General features: G+C 46.7%; 1 protein-coding gene and 1 long non-coding RNA gene across 3 annotated transcripts in view; both read right to left on the reverse strand.

The window, feature by feature from the left end:
* LOC129528916 (multidrug resistance-associated protein 1-like) overlaps positions 1 to 26,286 on the reverse strand; it is a 53,804-nt gene that overhangs the window by 27,365 nt on the left and 153 nt on the right. The gene's annotated exons all lie outside the window — the stretch shown is intronic.
* Positions 1,564 to 26,282, reverse strand: LOC129528917 (uncharacterized). Of its 2 annotated transcripts, none has more exons than XR_008674188.2 (3): positions 25,391 to 26,282; positions 24,758 to 24,836; positions 1,564 to 14,669 (listed from the first exon to the last, which is right to left on the reverse strand). It is a non-coding gene; the product is annotated as an uncharacterized lncRNA (long non-coding RNA). The 2 variants fall into 2 exon arrangements; XR_008674190.2 differs by lacking the exon at positions 1,564 to 14,669 and adding an exon at positions 17,917 to 24,660.

A 26,286-nucleotide genomic window follows, 5' to 3' on the forward strand; every position in this document is an offset into this window, starting at 1 on the left:
AGATGGGATTTCGCCACGTTGTCCAGGCTAGTCTCAAACTCCTGAGCTCAAGTGATACACCTGCCTCAGCCTTAGGATTACAGGCGTGAGCCACTGCACCCAGCCTCCTTCCACATTCTCTAGCCTAACCAAATGATTGATTGTGTCATTCAACAAAGATGTATTGAGCCCCTACTATGTGCCTGGAACTAAGCTGAACAGGTGCAGTACACAGAACAGCCCGTAAAGATGCCTACATCCCCGTCCCCAGAACCTGAGTCTCTTACCTTTCATGGCAAAAGGGACTCTGCAGGCATCATTAAGGACTTTGGAATGGGGAGAATGTCCCAGATCAGAGGTCCCCATGCTTTTTGGCACCAGGGATGGATTTCATGGAAGACAGTTTTGCCAGGGATGGAGGGGGGTGGCTTTCAGGATGAAACTGTTCCCCCTCAGATCATCAGGCATTAGATTCTCATAAGGAGCACACAGCCTAGGTCCCTCGCATGCACGGTTCACGTTAGGGTTCACGCTCCTGTGAGAATCCAATGCAGCCACTGATCTGACAGGAGGTGGAATTCAGGTGGTAATGCTGGCTTGCCCACCACTCAGCTCCTGTTGCATGACTCAGTTCCTAACAGGCCACAGACCGCTCGCTACTGGTTCATGGCCCAGGAGTTGGGGACCCCTGTCCTAGATGATCCAGGTGGGCCCAATGTAATCACAGGGAATTATAAGGGACAAGAGGACGGTGGGAATATCTGAGTCAGAAAAGGAGATTTGAGGCAGGGCGTGGTGGCTCATGCCTATAATCCCACCACTTTGGGAGGCTGAGGCGGGTAGATCACCCAGGGTCAGGAGTTCAAGACCAGCCTGTCCAACATGGTGAAACCCCATCTCTACTAAAAATACAAAAATTAGCCGGGCGTGGTGACATGCACCTGTAATCCCAGCTACTCGGGAAGCTGAGGCAGGAGAATCACTTGAACCTGGGAGGCAGAGACTACAGTGAGCTGAGATTCCGTCTCAAAAATAAAAAACAAAGTAAAGGAGATTTGACAACACAAGCAGGGGTGGAGGGACATGAAACCACGAATTGAGGAATACAGGTGGCCTCTTGATGCTGGACAGGGCCAGGCCATGGATTCTCCCTGCGAGCTTCCGGAAAGAACACCAGCCGTGCATTTTGGACTTCTGACTCCCGAGAACTAGCGTGATGTGTGTTATTCTCAGTCACCAAGTTGATGGCAATACCAGCAATAAGAAACCAATAGAGACTGGGCACAGTGGCTCACACCTGTAATCCCAGCACTTTGGGAGCCCAAAGCAGGAGGATCACCTGAGGTCAGGAGTTCGAGACCAGCCTGACCAACATGCAGAAACCCCATCTCTACTAAAAATATAAAAATTAGCTGGGCATGGTGGTGCACACCTGTAGTCCCAGCTACTCGGGAGGCTGGGGCAGGAGAATCACTTGAACCCAGGAGGCAGAAGTTGCAGTGAGCCGAGATGGTGCCATTGCACTCCAGCCTGGGCAACAAAAGCAAAACTCAGTCTCAAAAGAAAAAAAAAGAAAAACCAATAGAGCAGGCAACAAAAATAGAGCTGGTGGGGAAACAAGGGTATCAAGGCATGAACACATGTCACCTTGCTGAGTGATGCTTGTTCACGTCTCAATACCCTTGCCATGCCCCTGCCTTGACATCAGACCGAGCCCAACAGCACCTCCAGTGAAGCCCCGGGTTCTGCCCTCCCAGGGCATTTCTAATGCCTTTCTGAAATACCCGCTACATCCACAGTGGAGCTGCTTAGGAAAATGCTTTAGAATGGCAGAAGCTGGGGATGATGGAATATAGGAATTTATTTTTTAAATTTCACCTTAATAGGAAATATACGACTCTTTGTTTTTGCTTTAAGACAGAGTCTCACTCTGTCACCCAGGCTGGAGTGCAGTGGCGTGATCATGGATCACTGCGGCCTCTACCTACCAGGCTCAAGCAATCTTCCCACCTCAGCCTTCCAGGCAGCTGGGACCACAGGTGTATGCCACCACGCCCGGCCAATTTTTGTGATTTTTGTAGAGAAGGGGTTTCTCCATGTTGCCCAGGCTGGTCTCAAACTCCTGAGCTCAGGCAATCCTCCCACCTTCACCTGCCAAAGTGCTGGGATTACAGGTGTGACCCACACTGCACCTGGCCATGACTCAATTTTTAAAAAATATATGTGTGTGTATGTATGCATGCGTGTACATATGTTTATATAATACACATATAGGCCGGGCGCGGTGGCTCAAGCCTGTAATCTCAGCACTTTGGGAGGCCAAGGTGGGCAGATCACGAGGTCAGGGGTTCGAGACCAGCCCAGCCAACGTGGTGAAACCCAATCTCTACTAAAGATACCAAAAATTAGCTGAGCTTGGTGGCACACACACCTGTAATCTCAGCTACTCAGAAGGCTGAGGCAGGAGAATCGCTTGAACCTGGGAAGCGGAGGATGCAGTGAGCCACGATCACGCCACTGCACTCCAGCCTGTTGACAGGGCGAGACTCTATCTCAAAAAAAAAAAAAAGTATATATCAAGGTAAACAATAAAAAGTTACTCTGCCCAAATGCAATTGCCTCTTTTAGTTTCTCATTTATCCCTCTGGAATTTCTTACAAATACAGCAAATACAACTACGTAATTCTTACTTGTCTGCTTTTTTACACAGAGGTAACATACCAAATATACCAAGTGGATCTCCACATTTTCACTTAAAAACTGGACCTTGGAGGCTGCCGCACATCTGTGCACAAAGGGCTTCCTCGTCTTATGTCCTTCTGCAAGCATCCCACCCTACCACGGAAGGGGTGGAACCCACTGTATTCACCCAGCCCCTACTGATTGCCACTTGGGAGGCTGCCCATCTTTTGCTATTCTAAACAATGACACAATGAGTTCCCTTAGAAACTGCTTATTAAGCTAAAGAAAACATGAAGAGCCTGACCCACACACCAATCCGGCTTTGCTTAATGGCTCATAAGCCTAGAGGAGGCAGAAAACAAGGGAAAAGGCCCAGGTTACTTTTGATGACCTCAAGACACACAGTGAGAAACAGAACAGTAGCAATAAATGCAGACCCAGGCATCTCTAAGGGAATTTAGTCTTTAAAATATCACTAAAGGCCAGGCGCGGTGGCTTGTACCTGTAATCCCAGTACTTTGGGAGGCTGAGGCAGGCGAATCACTTCAGGTCAGAAGTTAGAGAGGAGCCTGGCCAACATGATGAAACCCCGTCTCCAATAAAAATACCAAAATTAGCCAGGCATGGTAGTGGGCACCTGTAGTCCCAGCTACTCCGGAAGCTGAGGTAGGAGGATTGCTTGAACCTGGGAAGTCAAGGCTGCAGTGAGCCATGATCATGCCACTGCTCTCCAGACTGGGAGACAGAGCAAGACTGTCTCAAAACCAAAAAAAAAAAAAAAAAAAAAGTGTGGTGTACCATTAGAAGACATGTGATTTGCTCAGTTCATTCCACACCTAATAAATCTTATCTGCATGACCTGGGTGAAAACCCCAGCCTCCAAATAGGTTTCCTGACTCCCCTCCCAACTGCAGACAGGGGATATCTTCAAAACACAGCCCCAGTCCCGTCACACTGTGCTAAAAACTATTCCAGGTTCTCAGAGCTCTCAGGATGGATCACAATCCCCACAACTGCAGCTGTGGGTTCAGCCGCAACTCACTGTTCCAGGGATCCCTTCATGACTCAGGGCCTTTGCAGAGTGGGTTCCCTCTACCTGGAGGCTTTCTCCCCATCACTGCCCTGACATGCAATGCAGGGGCATCCTTCAGCTCTCAGTTGAAACATTCCTTCTTGAGGGAGGCCCACCTATCTCCCCACCCCTTTCTCAAACACCCTGATCCCCCATTTAACAACTTCATGGTACTTTGTACTGTGCCTGCTAAGTACTTATCAGATTTTTTCATCAAGTATTTCTCAGACACTATTTTATGCTGTATATGTTACCTTATACATTATATGACATTTGATATAAACATGCTATATAGTATCTAATACACCATGTACAGTTATCGCGAGGATGAACCATACGAATTGCCATTTGTATAGGTCATGAGTTGGCGAACCACAGCCTGTGGGCCAAATTCAGCCTGCTGCCTGCTTTTGTACAGCACACAGGCTAAAAATGGATTTCCTTTTTTTTTTTTTTTTTTTTTTTTGACAGGATCTCACTCTGTTGCCCAGACTGGAGTGCAGTGGTGTGGTCATAGCTGACCGCAGTCTCAACCTCCTGGACTTAAGCAATCCTCCCATCTCAGCCTCATGAGTAGCTGGGATACAGGCATGAGCCACCACACCTGGCTTTTTTTTTTTTTGGTAGAGACAGTGATATGGCTTGGCTGTGTCCCCACCCAAATCTCATTTTGAACTGTAGTTCCCATAATCCTCACATGTCATGGAAGAAACCCAGTGGGAGGTAACTGAATCATGGGGGTGGTTACCTCCATGCTGTTCTTGTGACAGTGAAGTTTCACAAGATCTGATTTTGCTCCACACTTCTCAGCAAAAGAAGCACTTTTGCTCAGCACTTCTCCTTCCTGCCACCATGTGAAGAAGGACGTGTTTGCTTCCCCTTCTACCATGATTACAAGCTTCCTGAGGCCTCCCCAGCCCTGCAGAACTGTGGGCCAATTAAATCTCTTCCCTTTATAAACTACCCAGTCTTGGGCAGTTCTTTATAGCAGCGTGAGAACAAACTAATACAGTAAATTGGTACTGGGAGTGGGGTGCTACTGTAAAGATACCCAAAAATGTGGAAGCAACTTTGGAACTGAGTATCAGGCAGAGGCTGGAACAGTTTGGAGGGCTCAGAAGAGTATAGGAAGATGTAAGAAAGTTTGGAACTTCCTAGGGACTTATTGAATGACTTTAACCAAAATGCTGATAGTGATATGGACAATGAAGTCCAGGCTGAGGTGGTCTCAGATGGAGATGAGGAACTTCTTGGGAAATGGAGCAAAGGTGACTCTTGCTATGCTTAAGCAAAAAGAGTGGCAGCATTTTGCCTTTGCCCTAAAGATCTGTGGAACTTAGAACTTGAGAGAGATGATTTAGATGATTGTCAGAAGAAATTTCTAAGCAACAAAGTGTTTAAGAGGAAGCAGAGCATAAAAGTTTGAAGCACTGGAAGGGTGATGATGTGACGGAAAAGAAAAACCCATTTTCTGGGGAAAAATTCAAGCCTGCTGCAGAAATTTGCATAAGTAAAATGGAACCAAATGTTAATCACCAAGACAATGGGGAAAATGTCTCCAGGGCATGTCAGAGACCTTTGCAGTAGCCCCTCCCATCACAGGCCTAGAGGTCTAGGAGGAAAAAATGATTCCATAGGCCAGACCCAGGGCCCCCCTGCTGTGTGCTGCCTAGGGAGTTGGTACACTTTGTTCCAGTTGCTTCAACCATGGCTAAAAGGGGCCAAAATGCTGCTCGGGCTGTGCCTTCAGAGGGTGCAAGCCCCAAAAGCCTTAGGAGATTCCATGTGGTATTGAGCCTGTGGACAAAAGTCAAGAATCAAGGTTTGGGAACCTCCACCTAGATTTCAGAGGATGCATGGAAATGCCTGGGTGTCCAGGCAGAAGTTTGCTGCAGCAGTGGAGCCCTCATGGAGAACCTCTGCTAGGGCAGTGCAGAAGGCAAATGTGGGGCCAGAGCCCCCATACAGTCCCCACTGGGACACTGCCTAGTGGAGCTGTGAGAAGAGGGCCACCATCCTCCAGACTCCAGAATGGTAGATCCATGGACAGCTTGCACCGTGCACCTGGAAAAGCCACAGACTCACAACACAAACCCGTGAAAGCCCCTTGATGGGGGCTGTACCCTGCAAAGCCACAGGGGCAGAGCTGCCCAAGGCCATAGCTAGAGCCCACCTCTCGCATAAGCATGACCTGGATGTGAGACATGGAGTCAAAGGAGATCATTTCAGAGCTTTAAGAAATGACTGCCCCACTGGATTTCAGACTTGCATGGGGCCTGTAGCCCCTTCATTTTGGCCAAATTTTCCCATTTGGAATGGGTGTATTTACCCAATGCTTGTACTCCTATTGTATCTAGGAAGTAACTAACTTGCTTTCAATTTTACAGGCTAATAGGCAGAAGGGACTTGCCTTGTCTCAGATGAGACTTTGGAATTGGACTTTTGGGTTAATGCTGGAATGAGCTAAGACTCTGGGTGACACTTGGAAAGGCATGATTGTGTTTTGAAATGTGAGGACATGAGATTTGGGAGGGGCAGAACGATATCATTTGCCCATGGAATTATACGGTTCAGCTGTATCCCCACCCAAATCTTATCTTGAATTGTAGTTCTCATAATCCCCATGTGTTGTGGGAGGAACCCGGTGAGAGACAATTCAATCATGGGGGGCAGTTACCTCCATGCTGTTCTCATTATAGTGAGTTCTCACGAGATCTGATGGTTTGATAAAGGGCTTTTCCCCTTTTGCTCAGCACTTCTCCTTCCTGCCACCATGTGAAGAAGGACATGTTTGCTTCCCTTTCTGCTGTGAGTGTAAGTTTCCTGAGGTCTCCCCAGCCCTGTGGAATTGTGAGTCAATTAAACCTCTTTCCCTTATAAACTACCTAGTGTTGGGCAGTTCTTTATAGCAGCGTGAGAACAGACTAATACAAACAGAGTCTCACTTTGTTGCTGAGGCTGGTCTCGAACTCCTGGGCTCAAGCAATCTTCCCACCTTGGCCTCTCAAAGTGCTGAGATTACAGGCAGAAGCCACCATGCCTGGCCAATTTTTAAATACATATTATAAGAAAGACTATTTGCCCCTGGGCCTGAGAGACCTAAAATATGTACTACCTAACCCTTCACAGAAAAAGCATGCCAACCCCTGCTCCAAGTCAAACATTGTTGAAGGTTGGCATCTTCCTATGTCTCCATCAGATGTTTATTTTATATGTTATTTTTTCAATGTCTCGCTCTCCCCAGACTGTTTCTTTAGCGCAGTGAATGTACTGTTGCTGTCCCTCAAAATGTCACTCCCCACTCACTGTGCAGAATTCCTGGGGTGTGGCAAGTAATCAGGAAGTACCTAGGGCATCTATGAATGGACCTCAGAACGAGTCTCAGCAAAATGTCAATTCAGTGTAACTAGCATTTGTGATCACAAGGCCAGGCACACACCACACCAGGTCTTAAATAAAAACAAGTAAGTAGGGTGATAAAAATATCTAATGTTGACTACAGTCACTTTGAATATTGAATATAGTCACTCTGGAAGGCCAAGATGGGAGGAAGGCCAAGAAGTTCAAGACCAGCCTGGGCAACATAGTGAGACCCCCATCTCTAAAAAATAAAATCTAAGAAGGGCCGAGGTGCTAAGATTTGCCTACCTGGAGACAGAAGACATGCACAATTCTGAATGTACTAAACTGAGTTGCACACTTTATAGGTGCATCATATGGTATGTGAATTATATCTCAACAAAGCTGTTTATTAAAAAAGAGAGAGAGAGAGAATAAGCCCCAGGGTCATTTTGGCTATACGCAATTTTCACCTTACACGTGCTGCCTTTAGCACCTAACACCCTCCTCAAAAGAATTAATAAATACACTTAGACCTCACTTTATCATCTCAGGAAGAGCGTATCTCATCTAGACTACTTCGCATTTGTGAAAAAAAAAAAATTGTTTTTTTTGTTTGTTTGTTTGAGACAGAGTCTTGCTCTGTCTCCAGGCTGGAGTGCAGTAGTGCAATCTCAGCTCACTGCAACCTCCGCCTCCCAGGTTAAAGTGATTTTCCTGCCTCAGCCTCCCAAGTAGCTGGGACTACAGGCACACACCACCACACCAGACTACTTTTTGTATTTTTAGTAGAGATGGGGTTTCACCATGTTCACCAGGATGGTCTCGATGTCTTGACCTCATGATCCGCCCACCTCGGCCTCCCGAAGTGCTGGGACTATGGGTGTGAGCCACCACACCTGGCCAAAAAAAATTTAAATGCATGTTTTTTCCTGTTGCTATTAATATGTTGCTTGTTGCCTTAATAAGCCCAGGGTTTCTCACCCTCAACACTACTGACGTTTTAGGCTGGATACGTCTGTCCTGTGTATCACAGGACGTTTATAGCATTCCTGATCCCAACCCAATAGACACCAACTGCACCCCCATCCCAAACTGTGACAACAAAAATGTCTCTAGACATCACTGAACATCCTCTGAGAGGCAGATCACTCCCCACTGAGATCCACTGCCTTAATATCTTTTTCTATGTGGTCCCACTCCTGCCACCAATACTTAGTGACTCTGAAGACCCAACCACCGGCCCACCCATTCATTTAAAAAAATTACTGAGCTTTGCTTGTATCAGGACTTGAACCAGAAACAACCACATTTATATCCTGCCCTCAAAAAGCTTAGAATCTTGAATATAAGGTACGATTTGTCCATAAATGGCCATTACAAAAGATTTTAAAAGCACAGAGTACCACCAAAGAGATACACATAAAAGGCAAGAAATATCCAGAAAAGAGTTTCACAAAGCAAAAAGGAAAACTCACTTTCCTCATTCATACAGCAAGGACAAAACCTGTTTTTTGTTTATTTGTTTGTTTGTTTAAGATGGGGTTTCACTCTGTTGCCCAGGCTGGAAAGCAGTCGTGTGCAATCACAGCTCACTGCAGCCTCAACCTCCTGAGCTCAGGAGATCCTCCCACCTCACCTGCTCCAAACTAGTTAGAAACACAAGTGCATGGCACCAAACCTAGCTAAATTTTTTTTAAGAGATGTGGTCTGGCCATGTTCCCCAGGCTGGTCTCAAGCTCCTGGCCTCAAGCAATCCTCCCTGCTCCGCCTCCCAAAGTGCTGGGATTACAGGCATGAGCACCATGTGCAACCAATACCTGCTTTTCATCAGAGACATTGTGAAGACGAGACTTATATATTATTTCATTTTCACCCCATTTGAAATGGGTAGTATTTTTTCCATTTTGCTGAGGAAGAGACTAAGGCACAGAGAAGTAAAGCAACGTGCCCAAGGTTGTACAGCCTGTAAAAAGAAGAAAACTTCAACACAGGCAGGTTAGCTCACTGCTGCATGTACTGCCTCCTTAATATGGATAAAATCATTCATGTGACAACAGATGGATGCCCAGTGATCACTCTATTCCTAGAAGTTGTTATTTGCACTTGAGAGGTCAAAGCAGGCTTCTTGAAGTAAGTAAAATCTAAGAAGGGTTGGCTGGACACAGTGGCTCACACCTGTAATCCCAGCACTCTGGAAGGCCAAGATGGGAGGATCACTTGAGACCAGGAGTTCAGGACCAGCCTAGGCAACACAGACCCCCATCTCGAAGGGCCAAGGTGCTAAGATTTGCCAACATGGAGACAGGAGGGAACCTCACTCCAAGAGGGACACACATAGAAGATAGTCACAAGCTTAGGGGGTATAAGCTGGCCACAGAGGCTCATGCCTATAATCCCAGTATTTTGGGAGACCGAGGCAGGAGGATCACTTGGGTCCAGGAGTTCCAGAACAGACGGCAACACAGTGAGACCCCAGCTCTATTAAAAATAAAAATAAATAATAATAAATGGGACAAAGAGCCAGAAGAGGACCAGATGGCCAATACAGCTGGGAAGACAGGCCAGAGCCAGAATGAGTTAAGTGAAGGAAAATGAAACTTCACTTAGGATTCAAACCAGGAAAATGCTGCATCACCCAGACTTTGCAAAAGCTCCCAGAAGTTGCGAAACTCAAGAGGGAAATTTTCTGGCTTACCCTTTTCTTGAATATAGCTAAGAACAGGAAACTGGAAAAACCACTGTCATCTTCAAACACTCCTTCGGAGACACCCCAGTCTCCACCACTCCCTCTCCCCCCACCCCAGAGCCTTCCATCTCAAGGAGTGTCCTGCCTCACCCATCTCCCTGCCCTATGACAAACTGAAATCCTCACTCCCCATCCTGGCCAGCCAGCATCACAACACAGATGGCCCAGGGGCAGGCAGGGTTGAAAGCAGTGACCATGACTTGGTGGTCAAGGGCACAGGCTCTGGGGCAGCAGATCTGGGCTCGCGTCCCTGTCCTACTACTTCCAGGCTGTGTGGCCTGGGGGAAGCCACCCAATCTCTCTGGCTTTCAGTTCCCGTGTGTCAAATTAAAAGAATAACACCCATCTCTCATGGCTATTGCACACAATGTTGGGAAGATAGAATACTCGTTAGGGGTTGAGTTTGCTGCAGTTACTTCTACCATAGTATTATCACTACTATGACTATTGTCATCATCACTGTTGGAGTAAACAGCTCATAAAGCCACGTGCCAAAATGCTGAAGCCCCCTTAGTAGACTGACTAATCCTCCAGCCTCCAAGATTAGCCAAAGTCATCTGGCACAGCCTGTTGGAAAAGACTCCTCTCTGGCCCACCCCAGGGTGTTTATGGGGCAAGATGGAGCATGAGGTACCGGCCAGGCCCTGGAGACAGACAGCCTGGGTTTCAGTCTAGTCCTGTCATTTACTAGCTGGGTGACTTCACCTCTCTCTGCCTCCTTTCCCCACCCATAAGGTAGAAACAATCACAGTCCCTGCTTCACAGGAAACTTGTCACCATTAAGTCATTATTAGCACTTCAAAGGCATTAACAACAGTCCCTGGCACTTAGGAAGTGCCAAAGAAGCCTTAATGATCCGTTTTCTCCGTTGAGTTTTTTCTTTTTTTTTTTTTTGAGACAGAGTTTTGCTCTTGTTGCCCAGGCTGGAGTGCAGTAGTGCAATCTCGGCTCACTGCAATGTCTGCCTCCCCGGTTCAAGCAATTCTCCTGCCTCAGCCTCCCGAGTAGCTGGGATCACAGGCATGTGCCATCACCACGCCTGATTGATTTTATATTTTAGTAGAGACGGGATTTCACCATTTTGGCCAGGCTGGTCTCGAACTCCTGATCTCAGGTGATCCGCCCACCTCAGCCTCCCAAAGTGCTGGGATAACAGGCGTAAGCCACCGCGCCTGGCCTCTGTTGAGTTCTAAGTGTCTCTTTCTCTCCTACCTGTCATTTCCCCCAAAGCAAGACCATGTCCATTTAATTCTCCTGACGCATATAGGACACGCTTATTAAATACTCATTCAACAAATAAAAGGTGGCCAGGTGTGGTGGCTCACGCCTGTAATCCCAGCACCTTGGGAGGCTGAGGCGGGCAGATCACCTGAGGTTGGGAGTTCCAGACCAGCCTGACCAACATGGAGAAACCCCGTCTGTAATAAAAATTCAAAATTAGCCAGAGATGGTGGCGCATGCCTGTAATCCCAGCTACTCGGGAAGCTGAGGAAGGAGAATCATTTGAACCCAGGAGGCAGAGGTTGCTGTGAGCCGAGATCCCACCATTGCACTCCAGCCTGCACAACGAGACCAAAACTCAGTCTCAAAACAAAAAAACAAACAAACAAACAAACAAAAACCACCACAAAACACAAATAAAAGGTGATTAAATCTATCTGAAGAGCAACCCAGAAAGCAGGCAGAGAAAAGCCTAACCACGCATACCCCACTTTCACCCAACAATCCTACTTTACGGACAGGAGTCTAAAGGAAATAACTCCAGCAAGAAAAGGAACAACGTGTACAAGCTGGGCCATTTCACAACAGCAAAAAACCAGGAGAACTCCCAAGCACCTAAGAGCCAAGCAAACTGGGGCAGATGATCCGATTAAAAAATGACCCTGCTGTCACAAAACGAACTGTGCAACCTCCTGCACCCCAGGAGAGGCCACCCCTAAAGGTGGCAGGTAGCACTGGCCATGGGGCTTACATTCTTGGGCGAGGATTTTTAAACCATGTGTAAAAGCAGAACAAGAAATACAGCAGGCAACATCTCTGACTGCCGAAGAGCTGCGCTTAAGAGTGAGGGGGCGGCTGGGCATGGTGGCTCACACCTGTCATCCCAGTACTTTGGGAAGCCAAGGCAGGGGGGATCACTTGAGGTCAGGCATTCGAGACCAACCTGGCCAACATGGTGAAACCCTGTCTCTATTAAAAATACAAAAATTAGCTGGGCATGGTGGCAAACAACTTGTAATCCCAGTGACTTGGAGGCTGAGATGGGAGGATCACTTGAACCCAGGAGACGGAGGCTACAGTGAGCCGAGATCATGCCACCACAGTCCAGCCTGGGCGACAGTGAGACTCTGTATCAAAAAAAAGAAAAACAGAAAGAAACTAGAAGCTATTATTATACTGCATTGATTCTAAGACTCTGTTTCTTCCTATTTTGCTATCTTTGATATTTCTCTGTGTCTCTCGATTAGCCCATCCTATAAACACTGCTGGCTACATTTTTATATCCTAACATCTCTGAAACTGGGATGTATGTCACAAATGCTGGCCTCTAGGATCCCATGAAATGCAGCATGTCCATATCAACAGCCTGGTCTCTATAACTGAATGATTAAGGGATGGTGAGAGGCTTTTTTCTAAGTTTCCAGAATTAAGAAGGAAAAGTTAAAAAATTCCCTTACTTCTTAGCCACGCCAACTCAAGGAGACAGGCAGTCATCACACCCCCCACTCCCCACTCCCACTCTGTAACAGCTCAATTAACTTTAATGGGGGGTGAGCATCATTGTCAAGCTACCTGACCAGGCCAGCTCAGGCAAACCCACCAGCAGCCTGATCTCTGATAATCTCAAGCTGCCTTCTTGTCTCCACAAGGCCCATGCCCAGGCCAGGTTTGTTTTTGCCAAACTGAGGCAGACAGGAGAAAATAAATAATAAAATCTCCCACTTGCCAAAGCACAGCCCTTTCCAAAGCATGTGGTCACCAAGAGGCCCTGATTCCTGCCAGGTCCCAGGAATACTCTCTGCAAGGCACAGTGTTCTTTTAGAAGCACTCACATAGGATTTGCCCGGCAAGAGGGCTATCAATTCAACCACTTCAGCTTCAGAGTCAGTAAGCTGTGTCCTCACCAGTCTCTATAAGGGACATATCTTGAATTCATATGCACATTCTTTTTTTTGAGACAGGGTCTCGCTCTGTCGCCCAAGCTGGAATACGGTGGTGCAATCGTGGCTCACCGCAGCCTCAACCTCCCAGGCCCAGGTGATCATCCCACCTCTGCCTCCTGAGTAGCTGTGACCATGGCCATGCACCATCATACCTGGCTAATTTTTTTTTTTTTTAATTTTGTGTAGAGACTGGGTCTCGCTATGTTGCCCAGGCTGGTTTCAAACTCCTGGGCTCAAGCCATTCTCCAGCCTTGGCCTCTCAAAGTGCTGGGATTACAGGCATGAGTTACCACGCCCAGCTCACATGAACATTTCAAACTGCATCACACGATTGCTGGAGATCTGATAGTATCTTGAGAATGGACCTTGAAAACCAACAAGCAGGCTACAGCGTTGCTGATAGTCACCCAGGAGAAAACACAATCACGATGGACATATTGCAGCATTACCCTAACATGGCTTGTATATAACTCCTGGCAGCAGGTGGATTGCGTCCATGCCAGGGTTTCTCAACTGCAGTACTACTGACATTTGGGACCAGAGGATTTTTCATTATGGAGCCCATCCTGTATTGCAGGATATTTAGCACACCCCCTGGCCTCTACCCACTAGACTCTAGGCATGCACTCCCTGCCCCATCGCGACAGCCAAAAATGTTTCCAGACATTGCCAAATGTCCCCTGGAGACAAAATCATCCAGAGTTAAGAACCACTGATAATAGGCGATTTAAAGAATATCTTTTTTTCTTAGTAGTGCTATATTTACTTTAATAGCTATTAAAGTAAGCACATAAATATAACCAACCTGTGACTTCAAAGACATTCTAAAGTGATATGAAACTTCCTTTTGCAATAACTTTGTTAAGGCTTAAAAAGTGAATTGATTGAAAGAAAAACATTAGCTGAGTACGATGGCTCATGCCTGTCATCCCAGCACTTTGGGAGGCTGAGGTGGGCAGATGGCTTGAACTCACAAGTTCAAGAGCAGCCTGGACAACATGGTGAGACCCCATCTCTACAAACATAAAAATTAGCCAGGTATGGTGGTGCATGTGGTAGTCCCAGCTACTCTGGAGGCTAAGGTGGGAGGATAGCTTCAGCCTAGGAGGTAGAGGTTGCAGCGAGCTGAGATTGTGCCACCACACTCTAGCCTGGGCAACAGAGCCAGCCAGACCTTGTCTCAAAAAAAAAAAAAAAGTTAAAAAATAAGTACATGTTGGACAATATTGGCTGGCTTACTCAAAAGTTTCTCCCTTGCTGTTTCCTCCTAGAGAAGCATAAAACCAAATGCTCATTTTTCCTGCCTCCCTTGCAGCTAGAGGTGGTCATGTAATCCAGTTTCAGCCAAGGAGACATGACCAGAAGTCTGCTATGTGGACAGAAGAGCCTTTGAAGAAGGCTTGGACTTTCCTGAATAGAAAGGAACCCATGAGGCTGGTGCAATCCTTCCCTCTTCCTACCTTGAACCCAGATATATTGGCTAGGGCTGTAGCAGCCATTTAGGGGCCTTGAGGAAAAGACAATGAAAACAGCAGAGATGTCAGTCCTAACAACCCTGCATCACTAATCCAATGCCAGCAACTCCAAGGGGTACTGGAATTCCTGACATGTAAAAAATAAACAAATAAATACCTTTCTGCTTAGGCTGCTGAAGTAGCGCTGTTTCTTGAAGCCAGATGCAATCCTAACAGATACAAGGTAAGAGATAGATGTCAAAATCCTGAAGACTAGACTCAAATGACTGAGGGCAAAACAGCTGGGAAAAGGGCAGGCTTTGAGTCAACCTGCTGGGTTTGAATACTGTGTCCACTCCTTGCTAGTGACATGATCCTGGGCATGTTTAACTGTGTCACAGATTCCCCATTTAAAATAAAAAGTCCTACCTACCTCCTCCTTGGTCTCCCACACCAGCTGGGATTTTTACTTGAGAGAGAAATGAGCTTGTATCTTAACCCACTATATTTGGGATCTTCGACACACATAGCCAAACCTGTATCATCAAAGGGGTTCCCCACTTAAGGAGTCTCCTTTTTTCTCTCCAACCAGATGAAACCCTGCTATTGCACTCACCGGGCACCATGCAGCTCCCCTTCATAGCACTTCCTGATGATTATTCATTTATTTGACCATTTCCCCAACAAGACTGGGGCTCAAGGAAGGCAGGGAACCATGCTCTGTACACTGCTCGATTCCCAGCATGGAGCCCAGGTTAAGGGCTATGCAGGACCCTCAGAGACTGTCACCTGAATGGGACCAGTCAGGCCATGGGACCCATTCATGGGCACTGACCCTCGGAGATTCTACCTCCTGCAAAGAGCTCCTAAGAGGGTCTAAGATACCCACTCACCCAAGTCTTGCCTCGAATTTCCCCAGGACCTACCTGTACACAGAGGTTTAAAAAAAAAAAAAAAAAGACTATGGGCTGGGAGCAGTGGCTCAAGCCTGTAATCTCAGCACTTTGGGAGGCAGAGGCAGGGGGATCACCTGAGGTCAGGAGTTTGAGACCAGCCTGGCCAACATGGCAAAACCCGTCTCTACTAAAAATACAAAAAGTAGCCGGGCGTGGTGGCACATGCCTGTAATCCCAGCTACTCGGGGGGCTGAGGCAGGAGAATCACTCGAACCCTGGCGAAGGAGGTTGCAGTGAGCCGAGATCACGCTACTGCACTCCAGTCTGGGCAACAAGACAGAAACTCTCTTAAGAAGAAAAAAGAAAAAAAAAAAAAAGACTATGACCAGCTGCCTAAAGAGGAAACAATTATCAGCAATTACTCAGATCCATGTTACATTTCATCTGCAATTAAATATCAATTAACAAAAATGCATCATAATCAAGATGCACCAGCCCACGCAAACAAAAAAATAAAGACTATATGTTTTGTTTTGTTTTTCTGAGACAGAGTCTTGCTCTGTTGCCCAGGCTGGAGTGCAGTGCCATCATCTTGGCTCTCTACAACCTCCTCCTCCCAGGTTCAAGTGATCCTTATGCCTCCCCCTTCCCAGTAGCTGGGATTATAGGCAAGCGCCACCACAGTTAATTTTTGTATTTTTAGTAGAGATGGAGTTTCACCATGTTGGACAGCCTGGCCTTGAACTACTGACCTCAAGTGATCTGCCCACCTCAGCCTCTCAACGTACTGAGATTACAGGTGTGAGCCACCACACCTGGCTCACTGTTTTCAATACAAAAAAAAAAAAGAAAAATGTTAGCTGGGCATGGTGGTGGGCACCTGTGGTCCCAGCTACTCCAGAGGCTAAGGTGGGAGGATTGCTTGAGCTTCAGAGGTCATGGCTGCAGTGGGCCATGATCGTGCCCCTGCACTCCACCCTGAGCAACAGAGGAGATCCTGTCTCAAAATACACATATATATGTTTTTGTAGAATCCCGTTCTTGTTCTTAAAAAATACCATGTATTTATGGCTGCGCACGGTGGCTTAGACCTGTAATCCCAGCACTTTGGGAGGCTGCGGCAGGTGGATCACTTGGGGTCATGAGCTTGAGACCAGCCTGGCCAAAATGGTAAAACCCCATCTCTACTAAAAATACAAAAATTAGCTAGACATAGTGGTGCATGCCTGCAGTCCTAGCTACTCGGCAGGTGGAGGCTGCAGTGAGCAGAGATCACGCCACCTGCACTCCAGCCTGGGTAATAGAGCAAGAATGTGTCTCAAAAAAAAAAAAAATTACTCTATCTTTAGGATCTGTGGAGAAGAGAGGTTGAAAATTAAAAACATCAACCTGCCAATAAGATTGTCTCTAGAAGAGGCCGGCCATGGTGGCTCACCCCAGTAATCCCAGGACTTTGGGAGGCCGAGGTGGGCGGATCACCTGAGGTCAGGAATTCGAGACCAGCCAGGCTAACACAGCAAACCCTGTCTCTACTAAAAATACAAAAATTAGCCGGGCATGGTGGTGCATGGTACACACCTATAACCCCAGCTACTCGGGAGGCTGAGGCAGGAGAATCACTTGAACTTGGGAGGTGGAGGTTGCCGTGAGCCGAGATCACTGTACTCCAGACTGGGCAACGGAGCAAGACTCCGTCTCAAAAAAATAATAATAAAAAATTATCTCTAGAAGGGATTTTCATGTTTCACTCATTTCTGCACTGTTTTCATTCTGTACTGTACCCCTTATAACATCACACAAGAGAAAGAGTAGGAGAAAAGAAGTCCCTTTAAGAAATTCAATCTCTACCATGTTTATAGTAACAGAAAACCTGGAACTTCCAAAATATGTATATGTCAGCAGTTCTCAGAGTTGTGATCGTCTGGCTTCACACAAATGCTATGATTTAGGTAGTTAAACAAGTTTTCTTTTTTTTTATTTTTTTTGGAGACAGTGTCATGCTGTTGTCCAGGCTGGAGTGCAGTGGTGCAATCATAGCTCACTGCAGCTCAACCTCCCAGGATCAAGCAATCCTCCCGCCTCAGCCTCCTGAGTAGCTGGGACTACAGGCATGTGCCATCATGCCCAGCTAATACTAATAATAATTATTATTATTATTATTTTGTAGAGATGGAGTCTTTCTGTTGCCCAGGCTGGTCTCAAACTCCTGGGCTCAAGTGATCCTCCCACTTCAGCATCACAAAGTGCTGGGATCAGATGACAGCAACAGTGCCCAGTCCAAGTTTTCTTAAACCTAAACTACAAATAAAACTGCAGAATGAATCTCCCCACATATCAGTCCAATTTCAGAGCTGAAACCTGATACCCATCTTGTCCAAGAGACTCACCCAGACCTGGCCACCCTACAGACAGATGCTCTATAACAACAGGGTGAATTAACCTGAATCGTCTATACTGATTTTCAAACCTAGGCTCCTGAACTTGGCCTCTTCACCCAGCATACACCTCCCTGGCTTTCTCTGGAGCTACAACATCTCTTCACCCCAGCCTCCTCCACCCCATCCCCATGGCCTTTGGAGAATATAGAGGGTGTGACTCAGAGGTGAGCCTTTTCTCCAAACACTCCCCTACCAAGTATGCAGAGAACTGGACATAGGCCAGCTTTGTCCCAAGTACCAAGCATCAAACGGCTCACTCCACGGATCTCGGGGGGCAGGGGACCAAAGTTAAAGATGAAAGAGCCCTATTAAACCACTGCAGGCCAGGCACAGTGGTGCCCACCTGTAATCCCAGCACTTTGGAAGGCTGAGGCAGGAGAACTGCTTGAGGCCAGAAGTTTAAGGCTGCAGTGAGCTATGTTCATGCCACTGCACTCCAGCCTGGGTGACAGGGCAAGACCTCATCTCTAAAAAAATTAAAAATTAGCTGGGCATGTTAACAAGCATCTATAATCCAAGACACTCAGGAGGCTAAGGCAGGAAGATCGCTTGAGGCCAGGAGTTCAAGGCTACAGTGAGCCATGATCATACTACTGCACTCCAGCCTGGGCAACAGAGTGAGTCTCTGTCTCTAAAAAAAAAAAAAAGAGAGAGAAAAGCAAACTACAATTGCAGCACTCAGAGAGATCCTGATCTAACATGTGATTCTGGGTTAGTAAATTAGTGAAGCCTTATCAAAGGGCTCGCAGATAAGCCAACTTAATTATAACTACTGGGTTACCCTTCCCAGTGCCAGACAGCTCCAATTTTCTTCCTGGCCACGGGTCTCCAGCCTTACCAGGCTGATGGACGAACCCTAGAAAAGCCTGACTTTTTTTTTTTTTTTTTTTTTAAGATAAAGTCTCTCTCTGTCACCCAGGCTGGAGTGCAGTGGCACAATCTCAGTTCACTGCAACCTCCACCCCTTGGGTTCAAGCAATTCTCCTGCCTCAGCCTCCCAAGTAGCTGAGATTACAGGTGCCTGCCACCACACCCAGCTAATTTTTGTATTTTTAGTAGAGACGGGGTTTCACCATGTTGGTCATGCTGGTCTCCAACTCCTGACCTCGTGATCCACCCACCTCGGCCTCCCAAAGTGCTAGGATTACAGTCGTGAGCCACCGTGCCCTGCTGTGCCTGACATTAATATGCACCATCGTCCACTCTGAATAATAACCACAGCAGTAAGTAACCTTAGACCCTGCTAGAATGGTGAGCTAGGCCAGCCCACTTTTAGAAAATAAGACAATGGCTAGAGTGAAGCCTTTTCACATGTTATTCATTCCACTCCTGAGAACATCATCTAAGGAAATAAGCCAATACGCACTCTACCCATGTGGTATTCAGGACAGTGTTTTCTTTAAAAGAAAAAGAAAAATGACCGGGTATGGTGGCTCTCACCTGTAATCCCAGCACGTTGGGAGGCAGATCACCTGAGGTCAGGAGTTCGAGACCAGCCTGGCCAACATGGTTAAACCCCATCTCTACCGAAAATACAAAAATTAATCAGGCATCATGGTACACGTGTGTAATCCCAGCTACTCCAGCGGCTGAGGCAGGAGAATCACCTGAACCCAGGAGGCAGAGGTCACAGGGAGCCAAGATTGCGCAATGCACTCCAGCCTGGGTGATGGTATAAGATGCTGTCTCAAAAAAATTAAAAGGGGAGAAAGAGGCTGGGTGCAGTGGGTCATGCCTGTAATCCCAGCACTTTGGGAGGCCGAAGTGGGCAGATCACAAGGTCAGGAGATCAAGACTATCCTGGCTAACATGGTGAAACTCCGTCTCTACTAAAAACACTGAAAAATTAGCCAGGCGTGGTGGCAGGCGCCTGCAGTCCCAGCTACTCAGGAGGCTGAGGCAGGAGAATGGCGTGAACCTGGGAGGCGGAGCTTGCAGTGAGCCAAGGTCGCACCACTGCACTTCAGCCTGGGCGACAGAACAAGACTCCGTCTCAAAAATAATAATAAAAAAAAAAGGAGAAAGAAAACACAGCAACCCAAATGTCAAACCACAGATAATAATTATGTGATTATAGCCCACCAACACAGGGAACTATCGATTGGACATTTATAGGTTTAATTAAAAAGGTTACGTGGGTACATGGGAAAATACTTATTACAGTAAATAAAAACATAGGAGACAAAATAGTATGCAAGCTACAAATGCAACCTTGCAAAACTACATACTAGTAAGAACAAGACTCAAATGTTAATATGCCAATAGGAAAACAATAGCCTGTAACAAAATATTTATACAATACACGTGATGGACAAAGAGGAAGGGTCCCACGATAACAAGAGCCCTTACAAACTAACAGGAAAAAGACAAACTAGTCCAGGCATACCCAAAAAGGACTCAGAAACACACACTGAAAATACACAAATTGCTGGAAAATATGTTGCAGGATGCATAGCTTCTAATTGTAATTGAAATGCAGATGAAAATATATTTTAGCTATCAAATTAACAAACTTTGATCCCAGCACTTTGGGAGGCCAAAGCCGGGGGATCGATTCAGTCCAGGGGTTCAAAACCAGCCTGGGTAACATAGGGAGATCCTGTCTCTACAAAAAATAAATTTAAAAATTAAAAAAAAGAAAAAAAAACTGGCAGAGTAATGATTACAACATAATCCATTTTGATTTAAATGTTATTTAAATTTCTAAATATTTATAAAATTTCAAAGAAAAAATACAAGAATACATTGGTTATTGGTTAGCCCAAGAGATTACTGATATGGTCTGGCTCTGTGTCCCCACCTAAATCCCATCTTGAATTGTAATCTGAATTGGAATCCCCACATATTAGGGAAGGAACATCATGGGAGGTGATTAGATCATGGGGACGGTTCCCCCCATACTGTTCTCCTGATCCTTGCTATGCTTTAGCAAAGAGACTGGCAGCATTTTGACCCTGCCCTAGAGATCTGTGAACTTTGAACTTGAGAGAGAAGATTTAGGGCATCTAGGGGAAGAAATTACTAAGCAGCAAAGCATTCAAGAGGAAGCAGAGCATAAAAGTGTGGAAATTGGCCGGGCGCAGTGGCTCACGCCTGAAATCCCAGCACTTTGGGAGGCCAAGGTGGGCAGATCACTTGAGGTCAGGAATTCGAGACCAGTCTAGCCAACATGGTGAAATCCTGTCTCTACAAAAATACAAACATTAGCCAGGCATGATGGTGGGTGCCTGTAATCCCAGCTACTCGGGAGGCTGAGGCAGGAGAATTGCTTGAACCCAGGAGGCAGAGGTTGCAATGAGCCGAGATCATGCCATTGCACTCTAGCCTGGGCAACAGAGCGAGACTCCATCTCAAAAAAAAAAAAGTGTGGAAATTTGCAGTCTGACAATGTGAAAAGAAAAACCCATTTTCTGAAGAGAAATTCAAGCCGGCTGCAGAAACTTGCAAAAGTAACAAGGAGCCCAATTCCAAGACAATGGGGAAAATGTCTCCAGGGCATATCACAAACCTTCACAGCAGCCCCTCCCATCCCAGGCCTAGGAGGGAAAAACGGTTTCCTGGGCTGGGTCCAGGGCCCCCCTGATGTGTGCAGCCTTAGGACTTGGTGCCCAGCCACTCCAGCCATGGCTAAGAGGGGCCAAGGTACACAGCTCAGGCTGTGCCTTCAGAGGGTGCAAGCCCCAAGCCTCGGCAGCTTCCATGTGGTATTGAGCCTGTGGGTACATAGAACTAAAGTACTGAGGTTTGGAAACCTCCACCTAGATTTCAGAGGATGTATGCAAATGCCTGGATGTCCAGCCAGAAGCTTGCTGCAGGGGTGGAGCCTTTATGGAGAACCTCTACTAATGCAGTAAAGAAGGGAAATATGGGGTCAGAGCCCCCACACAGAGTCCCCACTGGGGTACTGCCTAATGGAGCTGTGAGAAAAGGGCCACCATCCAGAACCCAGAACGGTAGATCCACCTGCAGCTACATTGTGTGCCTGGAAAAGACGGAGACACTCAACGCCAACCTGTGAAAGCAGCCAGGAGCGGGACTATACCCTGCAAAGCCACAGGGGCAGAGCTGCCCAAGGCCATGGAAGCCCACCTCTTGCAACAGTGTGACCTGGATATGAGACATGGAGTCAAAGGAGATAATTATGGAACTTGAAAGTTTTATGACTGGCCTATTGGATTTCAGACTTGCATGGGGCCTGCAGCCCCTTTGTTTTGGCCAATTTCTCCCATTTCAAACGGGTGTATTTACCCAATGCCTGTACCCCCACCGTATCTAGGAAGTAACTAACTTCTTTTGATTTTACAGGCTCATAGGTGGAAGAGACTAGATTTTGTCTCAGATGAGATTTTGGACATAGACTTTCAAGTTAATGCTGAAATGAGTTAAGACTTTGGGGAACTGTTTGTTGGGAAGGCATAATTGTGTTTTGAAATATGAGAAAGATGAGATTTGGGAGGGGCCAGGGGCAGAATGATATGGCACGGCTCTGTGTCCCCGCACAAATCTCATCTTGAATTGTAATCTTAATTGTAATCCCCACGTGTTGGTGGAGGGACCTCACGGGAGGTGATTAGATCATGGGAGCGGTTCCCCCATGCTGTTCTCCTGATAGTGAGTCCTCAGAAGATCTGATGGTTTTATACCGGCTTTTCTCCTCTTTACTCTGCACTTCTGTCTCCTGCCACCATGTGAAGGACATGTTTGCTTTCCTTTCCACCATCATTTTAAGTTTCCTGAGGCCTCCCCAGCCATGCAGAACTGTGAGTCAATTAAACCTCTTTCCTTTATAAACTACCCAGTCTCAGGTATTTTTTCATAGCAGCATGAACAAACTAATATCAGTACCATGTTCAGGCTTTATTTAAATATCTTTGTATTGTTTGTTCTGTCATATGGAACACATGTCACTTGTGATCAGAAAACTCTGCAATTAAATTAGTTTAGGTGTAAAAATCAGAGTGACATTAGCATGGTGAGATTATCAGTAATGTTTTTACACATTGTTAAATTATTGATTTAAAAGCAATTTTTAAAATAAGTCCAAAAATGTTTAAACTTTAAACACATCTTTTAAAAAACTGAACAAAACCAAAGCACACTTCTGCTTTGATCTCCTGACCTCTGGAATGTAAGGTTTAACTTAACTGGGCAAAGCCCTCTCACACACAGCCAAGCAACATGGGCCTGATCACTTCCCAGCTTGCTCAATTTTTCTGATATGGCAGGAAAACAACAGGTGCTTAATAAGTGCTGGTGGGCCCATTAGTGGGAGTATAAACTGCTGCAGTAACCTGACAATTAACTATCAAATTTCAAAATGCACGTACTGTCAACCTAGCAATTTCCTGTGGGAAAATTTATTCTGCTGAATCATTTACATATATTTGCATACATGTGCCTTCAATGCAGCACTGCTTATCACAGCAAGAAACCAGGAACTGGGAATGACCTTGATAGACACCAAGAGGGGACTGGGTGAATACATGGCTCAGCCATTTAACAGGCAAATGCGTGGCTTGTTAAAAAAAAAAAAAAAAAAAAAAGTTGATTTGACTGGCTTTTACTTTCAATTTGCATAGGCTTAAAATGGCAAGAAAATCAACACTGGTTAAGTGAAGAGAACAAGAGACAAAACAGTATTTAAAATACCCAACTAGGGAGGGAAAAAATGAATATGTAAACATATACACACAAACGAACACGTTCTTGCATATACATTTGCATATACTTGAAACTTTTCTCAAAAAACACCCAAGAAACTATCATCAACAACCATCATCAACAAAGGCTACTTCTGGGAACAAAGGGCAGGGTGGGAACATACTAAAACTTTCACTTTTCCCTTTATATTCTTCTAGAATATTCACCTTAAAGTATTAGCATCATCAACAAAGTTGCAGTACAAGATCTTCCTCCTGCAATCAGCCAGATCAATTCAACAACATCTTGTTTTAAAAGAAGAGTTTTCTAGCAACCTATAGAAAATCCTCTTAACCACAGGAAAAAAGTACCTCATCAACTTACTAACAAGCCCTTGGCGGAGAATCAAAGGCAACTGGGGAGTGGGGAAACCCAAGTTGGTCTTGATCGCAAACGTTTCAGTTAAGGTTCTGAGAAAGAGAAGAGACTCATAAAACAATATAAACTGAATTTTTAAGACCTGAGATTCAGCAGGGCGTAGCGCCTCATGCCTGTAATCCCAGCACATGGAAGGGCCAAGGTGGGTGGATTGCTTGAGCCCAGGAGTTCAAGACCAGCCTGAGCAGCATAGCAAGACCCCATCTATTTAAAAAAAAAACAACAACAAAAAACCTGAGATTCATTCAAACATAAACAGATCAGAAGGTTCTTGCTTCTGCCAGGGACCATGCATTGCTCTACTTCCTTGCTGAGCTGGTAAGTGCCTTCCCAAGCTTGTAAGTGCCTCCCCTGGAAATTCCAGGACCACAAGCCATTGTGTTAGTTAGTGCTTTATGCATTTTGCCGAATGCTCCAGGCGAGATTTTTATGAGATGGGCTCTGCAGTTCCTTTGAGTTAAACTCCTCAGTACTTTAACGACACCATGATCTTCCTCAAGGCCTATGCACATTCTCTTCCCACTCTGGGACTCCCTTCCCCCACATCCTTGCATGGCCAGCTTTGCCACTGAGCTCTGGGGTCAAACCTCACCGCCTCCGAAAGGCCTTCTGTGGACATCCCTCCGTAGTAGTTTGCACCTCACCCAGTTTTTCCCGGTTCAAGTCTTTGCAGCACTTGCCAGCATCTGAAATCATTTCCGTCACCCTCAGTGTAAACCCCATGAGAACATGGGCCTGGTCTGTCCTGTTCACTGTTGTATCCTCAGTGTCTAGAGCAGCAGCAGCACATAGTAGCTGCTCAATAATGACTGAATAAATGAATGAATGAAAATCAGTGTGGGAAGAACAATACAATGAACCCAGGGGTATCAAAGACCACACAAGGCTGGGCGTGGTGGATCATACCTGTAATCCCAGCACTCTGGGAGACCGCTTGAGCTCAGGAGTTCAAGACCGAACTGGGCAACATAGTGAAACCACATCTCTACAAAAAAAAAAAAAAATTAGCCGGGTGTGCTGGTGCATGCCTGTAGTCCCAGCTACTTGGGAGGGTGAGTTGGGAGGGTCACTTGGCCTCGGAGGTCGAGACTGCAGTGCAGTGGTGCAATCAGCTAGGGCGACAGAACAAGACTCCATCCATCCATCAAACACCACACAAATTTCTTGTACTGGGAAGACTTAGACATCACACATATTCTCCAAACAAGTATTACCTAGGAGGCCAGTAAAAGGTAGACTGAGGTTCCTCAGAGAGGAAACTCACAGAGAGGAAGACAAAAGCTCCATAAAAATCTCAATTACTACTTGAGGGTTACAGGATGCTAGCCTAGAGCCTCCCTCCCTAGACAGGTTTCTCAGAGAAAAAACTCACAGAGAGGAAGAGAAAACCTCCATAAAAATCTCAATTCCTGAGGGTTACAGGATGCTAGCCTAGGGCCACCCTCCCTGGTCATTAACACCCACTTTCCAGAACCTGGTAACCTCCCCAGGAGATGAATCCCACAGTTAAACTAAGCAAACACTTAAGTGGAATCTCACCTTTGTAATCGTCCACTTCTCCTGGGGCACTTTAAAATGAAGGAGCAGAGCTTCAAAGCTGATCTCTCAAGAAAGCCATTTTCGGCTGGGCATGGTGGCTCACGCCTGTAATCCCAGCACTTTGAGAGGCCGAGGCAGGAGGATCGCTTGAGCCCAGGGGCCTTGCAGAATCTGCAGAGCTCCACGTGTTGCAGGGAAGGGAGGGCAGGACCACAGCTACCAGGGTCCTGGGCGTCCTCAGCTGCACCCCAAGTCTGCCCCGAGCCGAGGGTCAGGTAGGGCACATCAAGGGTGAACATCCCCCTTCTTCCCTGGTTCCACCAAACTTCCCCCGCAGTATTTAAGTAGAAAGAACAAAAAAAACAAAGCTAGGTAACCACAGAAGAGTAACGTGGCTTGTACAACTTTGGGGAGACAATGAAAGTCCCTTTCTACAATCTAAGCCCCTCCCCAGCTCACCCCGTTGGTCACGGAGTATTTTTCGTGAAAAAGGGGGACCCTAACCACAAAAAACATGGGAAAACAGAAGCAGAGAGACACCCCTCTTCCCGCCCCCCATCTCTAGCGTCCCCTTCCCTGGAAGGTTGTTTTTACAGACGGGAAGCCCAAAACAGGAAGGCCTCCTCACGGCGGCTCTGACCCGACCCGACCCTCCAAAACCCCAGGGCTGGGCACGCGGCCCCCCACGCTCTGCTCCGCAGGAACTGAGTCACCCAAGTTTCCCCCATGCCTTGCACCCCCGAAAGGGGCTGGGCCGCGGGCGACGTGAGGGTCCCGGGCCCCCCAGGCCGGCAGCAGAGCGGGGACCGGGGTGCCCCGGGCGGCTGCGGGCCCGGTGCTTTCCCTCCCCGCCGGCCTCCCTCCGTCCCGCCGGCCTCACGCGGCCCCCGGCACGT

This window comes from Gorilla gorilla, chromosome 20 (genome assembly GCF_029281585.2).
Source record: "Gorilla gorilla gorilla isolate KB3781 chromosome 20, NHGRI_mGorGor1-v2.1_pri, whole genome shotgun sequence".
Taxonomy (NCBI): Eukaryota; Metazoa; Chordata; class Mammalia; order Primates; family Hominidae; genus Gorilla; species Gorilla gorilla.